Raw genomic sequence first — 8,260 nt, forward strand, 5'->3', positions numbered from 1 at the left:
TCAGGGTCCTATAGTCATTCCATAGTTAAAAAGAGGCTAGGACCATAGACATGGTGATTGGTGCATTGTGATAGGTGCACACCTCCTCGCGACCATCAAGATGCTTATAGTAATCCCTTTAGCTTGAAGGTTCTAGCTTGACTCTAGAACCGTTAGATTTGCTTTCTGATTCTTTCACATGAGATAATTGACTATTTTTTTTTCCAATTGCACATGAAATTGGATGACTGAGAGTCAAGTTAGTTCTAAGTCGACCAAAAATTATGGTAATTCAATATCTACAACATATAAGTAAAACAAACCCAACATGTACTACTGCTAGAACCCATCATTGTGCTTGTATGGGCACATAGATAGATACCGCCATAGCAAAAACACTCTTGTTTACCAAATACTTAGGGTCGGGGATTGTGGCCATCGAGCTTGTTTTGATGTTGTTCATGCATGTTTCACTACTTCTACGTGTCCGAAGGTCGGACTTCTTCGTGATGGTTCACTCTTTCTATGGAGGCGTATGCTTCACCCAATCAGATGGCCAACGAAAATGCCAAGCACATTACATGATCAAATGTCTGAAACAAAATCAGAATCTTCGGTTGGTTACTTCACTGGTATATAGGATAAAAATGAAATCCATTCAGATCGTGAATCGTTGCAAAGATGACTCAAAATTTCCTTGGTGTCATTTTAAATTCTTCTTTGTTGACATGTCCTCCGATGTTCCAGTTTGGAACTTACGTGTGACCGTCATTACCATCTCCGATCCCCGAGACGATGGCAACTCTTTGGCCCGCCACAACTTACAACGGATTTTTTGGTCATCATCATGTGGAAAGTTTTAGATGCACACAATGAACGAGACCTTCAGACTACCAACAAAAATCATGTATTAACTTTGGGTAACATTATTTTTATCTCATGTTTTTCAGTGTTTTTAAATTTGTTTTCTGAAAAATACGGGAAAGGAGATCTGCCTTTTTATTTACCAAGTAGGAAGAAAGAAGATAGCCTAAGCCGAAAAAAACAACTACACACAATACAACACAACATAAAGGATCACAAATTAAAGGATGACCTGCGCAAAATGCTTTACCCTGGCTGCCACTGCCGGCTGCCACCATAGCCAGGCCCTCCTCCTTTATCTTTGCCACCAAGATTGAAGACATGGTCGATTTCTTGTTGAAAATCCTACCTTTTCTCTCTTTTCAATTTCCCCAGCATAGGAGAGTGATGCTGGATCTTTCCCCTTTAGGTATTTCGATCCATTACAGAAAACTAAGAAATTCTTATTGGTATCCAGTTGAAACACGGTTTGAAAGCAAACTGGGATGCTGGAAAGGAAAACTTTTATCTTATGGAGATAGATTAGTACTTATTAATTCAGTTTTAACTAATTTACCTATGTTCATGTTATCCTTTCTAGAGATACATGTTGGGGTAAGGAAACGATTGGATTTCTATAGATCTAGGTTTTTCTGGCAATCTGATGAAAATAAGAAAAAATATAGGCTTACAAAATGGAATATTGTTTGTCGGCCTAAAGATCAAGGCGGTTTAGATATTGAAGTAGTTGAATTAAAAAATAAATGCTTATAGAGCAAATGGTTGTTTAAGTTGCTTAACGAGGACGGGGTGTGGCAGGAGTTGTTACGCAATAAATACTTAAGGCATAAGACATTATCGGCAGTACAACCTAAGCCCACAGATTCTTCTTTCTGGAAAGGTTTAATGCGAGTGAAGGAGGAGTTTTTTAATAGAGGCTTTTTTAAAATTGGAAATGGAATGAATACTCGTTTCTGAGAAGATGTTTGGTTAGGGAAAACCTCTTTGGCAAATCAATATCCGTCATTATATAATATTGTATGTCATAAAGATGTAACGGTAGCTCAGGTGTTAGCCCAAACCCCACTGAATATTAGTTTCAGACGGGCGCTGTTGGGAAACAGATGAACGGTCTGGTTGCAGTTATGCCAAAAACTAATAACGGTAAATTTAAATGATGAGCATGATCGCTTTGTTTGGGGATTGACAGCTAATGGTAATTTTACGGCAAAATCGATGTATGAAGATCTTATGAGTGATCATACCCCATATTTGAGAAAATATCTGTGAAAAGTTAAAATCCCTTTCAAAATACGAATATTCATGTGGTTCCTTAGTAATAAGGTACTATCAACTAAAGATAATTTAGCTAAACGGAATTGGAATGGATGTACGAAGTGTGTTTTTTGTGGTGAACATGAAATTTTCGAACATCTATTCATTGAGTGTCCTTTAGCTAAACTTCTTTGGCGTACGGTTAATTTCAGTTTTGATCTTCCACCTCCAACCAATATTACAAATATGTTTGGAAATTGGTTAAATGGAGTAGATAGACAATCTAAAACATTCATCCGTATTGGGGTTTCTGCTTTATGTTGATCTATTTGGAGGGCAAGAAATGATCTTATCTTTAACAAAAAAAAATTATTATTTGCAGGTTATTCATATGATGGCCCACTGGGTTCAGCTATGGGCTCTCCTTTCGCCGGAGGGACTACGGGATGGCATGGTTTCTGGATGCACACGGCTCCAGACGGTCGCTCAGAATATCTTGTGCCAGACTGGCTGGCGTCATACTAGGCTCCAGACTGGCTGGATGCACACGGCTACGGTGATGTGTAGTTTTACTATGTTCTTTTTGTTTCGCTGGTTGATTTTTGTATCAACTGTAGGCGATGATTAAGATGCGAGCTTTGTAAGACTAAATATTATTTCTTATTAATAAAATGTCGTGTCCATCATCATGATGCAGAAGCCGGAGTTAAACTCCCCATTTCAAAAAAAAAAAAAAGGAGAGTGGTGGCCGATGTCAGGTGATTTTTATATTTCACCTTGTGGTCTCACCTGTTCTAGTCACCGGTACAAGATAGCTACCGCTGTGTGGCGTGATTATCGTGTTTCCTCACGAAATCCATGATCCTGGAAAACTACTCTTGTCGATCCAGTGCAAGTAACAAATCTGCAGGTGGGGAGCCTGTCGCCCGCATGATGGTTTCAAATCAATATCTTTACTATTAAATGGGAGTTGGTCGTTTGACACTCAACGCACTTTGGTAGTCGTCATTGGAAGCATCCTGTCCGTTCAATTTTGTGTAGACAAAAAGAACCGTCCGATCCCGTGCTGTCCTCCGCTTATGAAAAATTACCCGCTGATGCCATTCGTAATGCACACCTGAGTCTGCTCATACCGATCTGCCATTTTGGATCCGATCGACCCACGTCGTCTTTCTCTCCTCTAGGTCATGCCATACCATGGCCGCCGCCGCCATCCCCGCCCCCGCCTCCGTTCTCTTCTACCAGGTCTCCCCTCGTCCATGTTGAAGCCATGACCTCCTCTCCCCATTCAGCCCGGTGGCGCCACTCTTCCATGTGCGTCTCCATCGCCTGACGCCGCCTCGTTTGAAGGTCGCGGCCGCTGTCTCCGATGAAGCCCGCCGCCTCCCGTATAGGACTGCACCACCTCCCCCTCCAGAGCCATGTTCTCTCCCGTCCAGGTCCCTATCGCCATCTTCCCTTTCCAAGATCTGAGATTGACGATGAGGCGAAGGTTCCGTTCCGCATCGTGTTTCATAGGCGCTCATGATCCCCTCCATGGTACGTAGTGATGCCATTCCTTTCCCCACCCTATTTTTATAACCAGCAAAGTAATTATGTCGCTTCCACTAAAATAGGTTTGATGAAGGTCAATTTAGTATAAATTCGGCTGACATTTAATTTGGATCAGATAACTCTTCGATTTAATGATGTATTTTTCAAATTGTATATGTATGGTTTGTCAAAAAAAGTATGTTCCAGCTAGCTTCATAATGGAGGAACCAACAAATTTGGACTCATGGTTCAGCATCAGGGAGAAGGAAAACGTCAAAGCTTCACTTACGTATGTACTAGCTTATATTGCAGGACGTCAAAGCTTCACTTATGTATGAAGCTTATATTGCAGGACTAAAGTTTGCTTATGTATCGACCTCTGCAAGGGAAGATTGCAGGTATAGGTCCTTGCAGTTATGGTGTGCTCCACCATCTACATGCGGGAAAGGCGGATAAGCAGCCAGAGGGAGATGAGATAAAAGAAAGCCAGAATTGGTTCAACTTGCGACGACCCCATCTACGCACAGCAGGTTGTAGTCCCACACCTGTCTAATGGGATCAAGCGAGTGTGTCCGTTACAATTCCCAACACTAAGAGTTCAACAGTTCTTGAGTTTGCAATTTGGTGCCGTCCTCTAAAACTTTCTCAAGATTGTTAACCAGTTTTCTTGTATGAATCTTTACCTTATTTCTAAAATTTCTTATAGGAGGAGGAACTCATGGGGAGAGAAAACGAGGATTTAAAAGACAAGAGGGAGATCTTATGGGATATTTCAAGTTTCAACTTGTTACCAAATGTATTATCCCACAAAAAGCTGCACTTCAGGTTTGATCTTCTATCATTCTATTCATACTTCAGTAGTGCTCGTGTTCTCTTGCTGTCGAGATAAGGCTGTGTGCCTAGCGTATGTCTTGGTTGTAAGCTCTATGTTAGGTGTAGAACTTTCTTGATTTATTTGGTGATTTTTCTTTGTTGTAGGTCATAAACGATTATTATGATTTCTTTTTCATTTAAAGAGTTCACACCAGACAATTTAGCTATTTGACCATTTTTACAAGAATTTGTGCCTGATGATGTTATAGCAATTTAGCTTATTCCAATCAGAGGCATTGTGATCTCCACTCTCATGCAAGACCGAATTGTTTGAAATAATGCATGGAGCTTTGGGTGAAGAAGAGAAGGGGTATCCAACGAGAGCTGTTCTCCTAAGTGATCTGAGTTTGTCATGTACTTGGAATCAAGTTGGATAAAAACTAATATTGTTGATTGGCAGTTCTGATTTTTTTTAATCATCATGCAGGGTTAGAAATTTCCAATTTCTTGAAAACAACCTGAGGCACAACTATATTGTTATATACAGAATCAGGTCTAATAGTCAATGTGATGGAAGAATTTATAATTGTGTTGTCATCCGCAAATATGACCCGGCTTCTTCTGTTTCGTTGTGCTACTGCAGAGTGTGTGGTGCAGGAGAATATTGGCTTTCTATGGGAGATGGGAGTTCCAAATATGGGGTCTAGGCAGCCGACGGCTTGAGTGTGATCCTGCAGCCGTCTATAGAATTCCTTTTTTATGCGAATGACTAATATACTGCAATCCAAGCTCTTTTCCAGGTTTTAACATTCAAAATTAAGCAAAGGTGTATTATTTTGTTCTTACATTTGACATTGAATAAGTCCAGCATATAAATCTCTTATTTTATGCACGTGAAATTCAAACAATAGTAGCAGAAAGCACTGTTACATTTATTCTCTTAATTTTGCATGCCATGAAAGTCAGGGGGTTTATAATACTTAGATTGCACTGCTATTTGAGTGAGAAAAAAATTTGAAGTTTTATTTTGGGAAAAAAAGTTATAGAAGTTTTATACAACTCACATGACTTTATTTGGAGAGCATGAAGATACCAGGTAACATACTTTTACAGATTTTTTATGCCACCTTCATCAAAGAATGTCTTCAGTGACAAATGTTGATATTTGGTTATCCATAACTGAATTATGCTTTCACATGTGCTCGTTTGGCTTGGACCTTATTTCATTTGTAGGCTCCAACTATAGTTCACTAAGTCAGCTTTATCAATTTCAGGGAAATTTGTGCTGCCCTATTAGCTTGACTTTCAGGGACTGTGATGGAGGTCTCTCAGAGAATAGTATCGTAATGGACAGTAGGTTAAGTTCGTAGGATCATCAAGGTAAGTGGCACATACATCTTCTAATGTAAGTGAGCATAGTTATCTCACCGACTAATGAAATTTGTAATGTTCTACTGATTAGCCGTTTACCTGAAACTAGGATGCTTTCTAAGTCTGTAGTTAGTGGGTCCTCTTGTTTGGCCGCGGTGGTGGATAAAGGTACTGATAATTGTTTTGTACTACCAGACACCATGCCGTCTCGCAACATGCAGTTTCTTCTAGGAAAGGGCTTTAGTTACATCCAAGTGATCGAAGCCTACAACATATTTGGCAAGGTCGTGAACTTATGATCTGCTACCTGGTTGCGGTGGGAGTCGCTAGAGTTAGCAATCCCTGGAAAGGAAATGCTGCTGGGTGATGCATGCACCTTTCTTGAGGTGGCAGAGAAAGAGTTCATTATACAGGAATCATACAAAATAATGATATAGCCTTTGTGAGTTGAGATACCAATGTAAGGCGTCATTGTTGAGAGAAAATTATGAATAAAATATACTCTCAAAATTTGCTACCTTATATGCGACCCGGTGTCTAAATGGTTGTTGTAGATCTGTTGAAAACACAAACGCATCTGGAAAAACAGGAAAATAGCAGATTTCATAATCGAGTGTATAGGATTAAATGAAGATGAATATATAATACATGTACTGCAATAAGCAAAGCATGTGCAAAAGTGAAATTAGGATGTATGGAGATATTATGTTCAATAAATGCTTTGGCTTGAATACTATCTCCTTATTTTCCTTTTGTTTATGTCCATAAAGGTTTTAGTAGTTATTTTAATTAATAAAATTATCTTCTGTAAAATTAATCTAAGTTAGTGTGTGGTTGTTAGAGGGTTAAAATAAAAGATTAGGAGAATATTTTTTGTTAAGGGATTTCTTTCTGCATGGATTAGCTTAATCCTATGTCGGGAGTTGTTTTATGAGGTGAACTATCGGCTCTCATGTTATGCTTTACTCAGTTTAGTTAAGATATCCGACATCTAAAATATTTTTAATTGGTATTTTTGGCCTATTATATGAAAGTGTTATGCATTTTATTTATCTTCCAGCGATAGTATCTTCATCCTTATGTTACTTTAGAGTGAAGGATAAGAGGTACAAGCTAAACCTACGGATTCCCCCTTTTGGAAAGGATTGATGGAGGTCAAGCCGGAGTTTTTCTCACGGGGCTCGTTCCAAATAGGTAATGGTAGATCCATCCGATTCTGGGAAGACATCTGGTTAGGAAATACTTCTTTGGCTCACCAATATCCGTCCTTGTATAATATTGTACACCATAAGAATGTTACAGTTGTACAGGTGCTTGCCCAACCACCTCTGAACATCACATTCCGCAGGATATTGAGTGGTAGTAAATGGACTTCCTGGTTACACTTATGCAGGAAACTCATGATGGTGAGTTTGAATAATGAGGATGATCGTTTTGTTTGGAAGTTGACATCTAATGGGATGTTTACTGTCAAGTCGATGTATGAAGACCTTATGTCTGATCATACCCCTTTTTTGAGAAAGTATCTCTGGAAGGTTAAAATACCGTTTAAGATTAAGATTTTTATGTGGTTCATGAGTAATAAAGTACTGTTAACCAAAGATAATCTAGCTAAACGTCATTGGAATGGGTGTACAAAATGTGTGTTCTGTGGGGAGGGGAACAGGAGACCATTCAACACCTTTTTATTGAATGCCCGTTAGCTAAGCTCTTATGGCGTACAATTAACTTCGCTTATGATCTTCCACCTCCCACCAATATTACTAATATGTTTGGTAATTGGTTAAATGGAGTAGATAGACAATCTAAGGCTTTTATCCGGATTGGGGTTTCTGCTTTATGTTGGTCTATTTGGAGGATCAGAAATGATATAATTTTTAATAAGAAACTCTCTTTTCATTTTTTGCAGGTTATTCATATGGTCTCCCACTGGGTCCAGCTCTGGGCCCTACTCTCCTCGGAGGGATAGCGGGATGCCATGGCTTCTGGATGCACACGGCTCCTGATGGTCGCTCAGGATATCTTGTGCCAGGCTGTTTGGCGACATACTAAAAGGCTATGTTGATCTGTAGTCATACTATGGTTTGGTTTCGATGGTTGGTTCTTGTATCAATCCTCGGTGATGCGTGGGTTGTAAAAGATATTTTCTTGAACCTTATTTTAATAAAAGGCCGTGTGCATCGTCACGATGGAGAAGCCGGGGTTTACCCCCATTTCGAAAAAAATGTGGCTCCGAAAAATGATGTGTGCTTATCTATATAACATTTCCTTGTTTTGGAAACCGGGTTGTAGATAGAAAACAATGCAATATCCATCACCACCTGTGTATGTTGAATTTGCTTTTTATTCAATTTTATCGGTAATTTATAACCACGTGGTACATAAAAAAAATTGAGAACCCGTAGCAACGCACGGGCATTCAACTAGTATAAGGAAGATGTCAGTA

General features: G+C 39.4%; 1 long non-coding RNA gene across 4 annotated transcripts; it reads left to right on the forward strand.

The window, feature by feature from the left end:
- Nucleotides 1-3,311: 3,311 nt before the first annotated feature.
- On the forward strand, nucleotides 3,312-7,927 carry LOC127302555 (uncharacterized). Of its 4 annotated transcripts, XR_011745732.1 has the most exons (4): nucleotides 3,312-4,254; nucleotides 4,337-5,823; nucleotides 6,906-7,220; nucleotides 7,724-7,927. It is a non-coding gene; the product is annotated as an uncharacterized lncRNA (long non-coding RNA). The 4 variants fall into 4 exon arrangements; XR_007852922.2 differs by lacking the exons at nucleotides 6,906-7,220; nucleotides 7,724-7,927 and adding an exon at nucleotides 6,010-6,894; XR_007852923.2 differs by lacking the exons at nucleotides 6,906-7,220; nucleotides 7,724-7,927 and having other exon boundaries at nucleotides 3,312-3,919; nucleotides 4,017-4,254; nucleotides 4,337-6,894.
- The last annotated feature ends 333 nt before the right edge of the window (nucleotides 7,928-8,260 follow it).

The sequence above is a fragment of the Lolium perenne genome, chromosome 5, assembly GCF_019359855.2.
Source record: "Lolium perenne isolate Kyuss_39 chromosome 5, Kyuss_2.0, whole genome shotgun sequence".
NCBI lineage: Eukaryota > Viridiplantae > Streptophyta > Magnoliopsida > Poales > Poaceae > Lolium > Lolium perenne.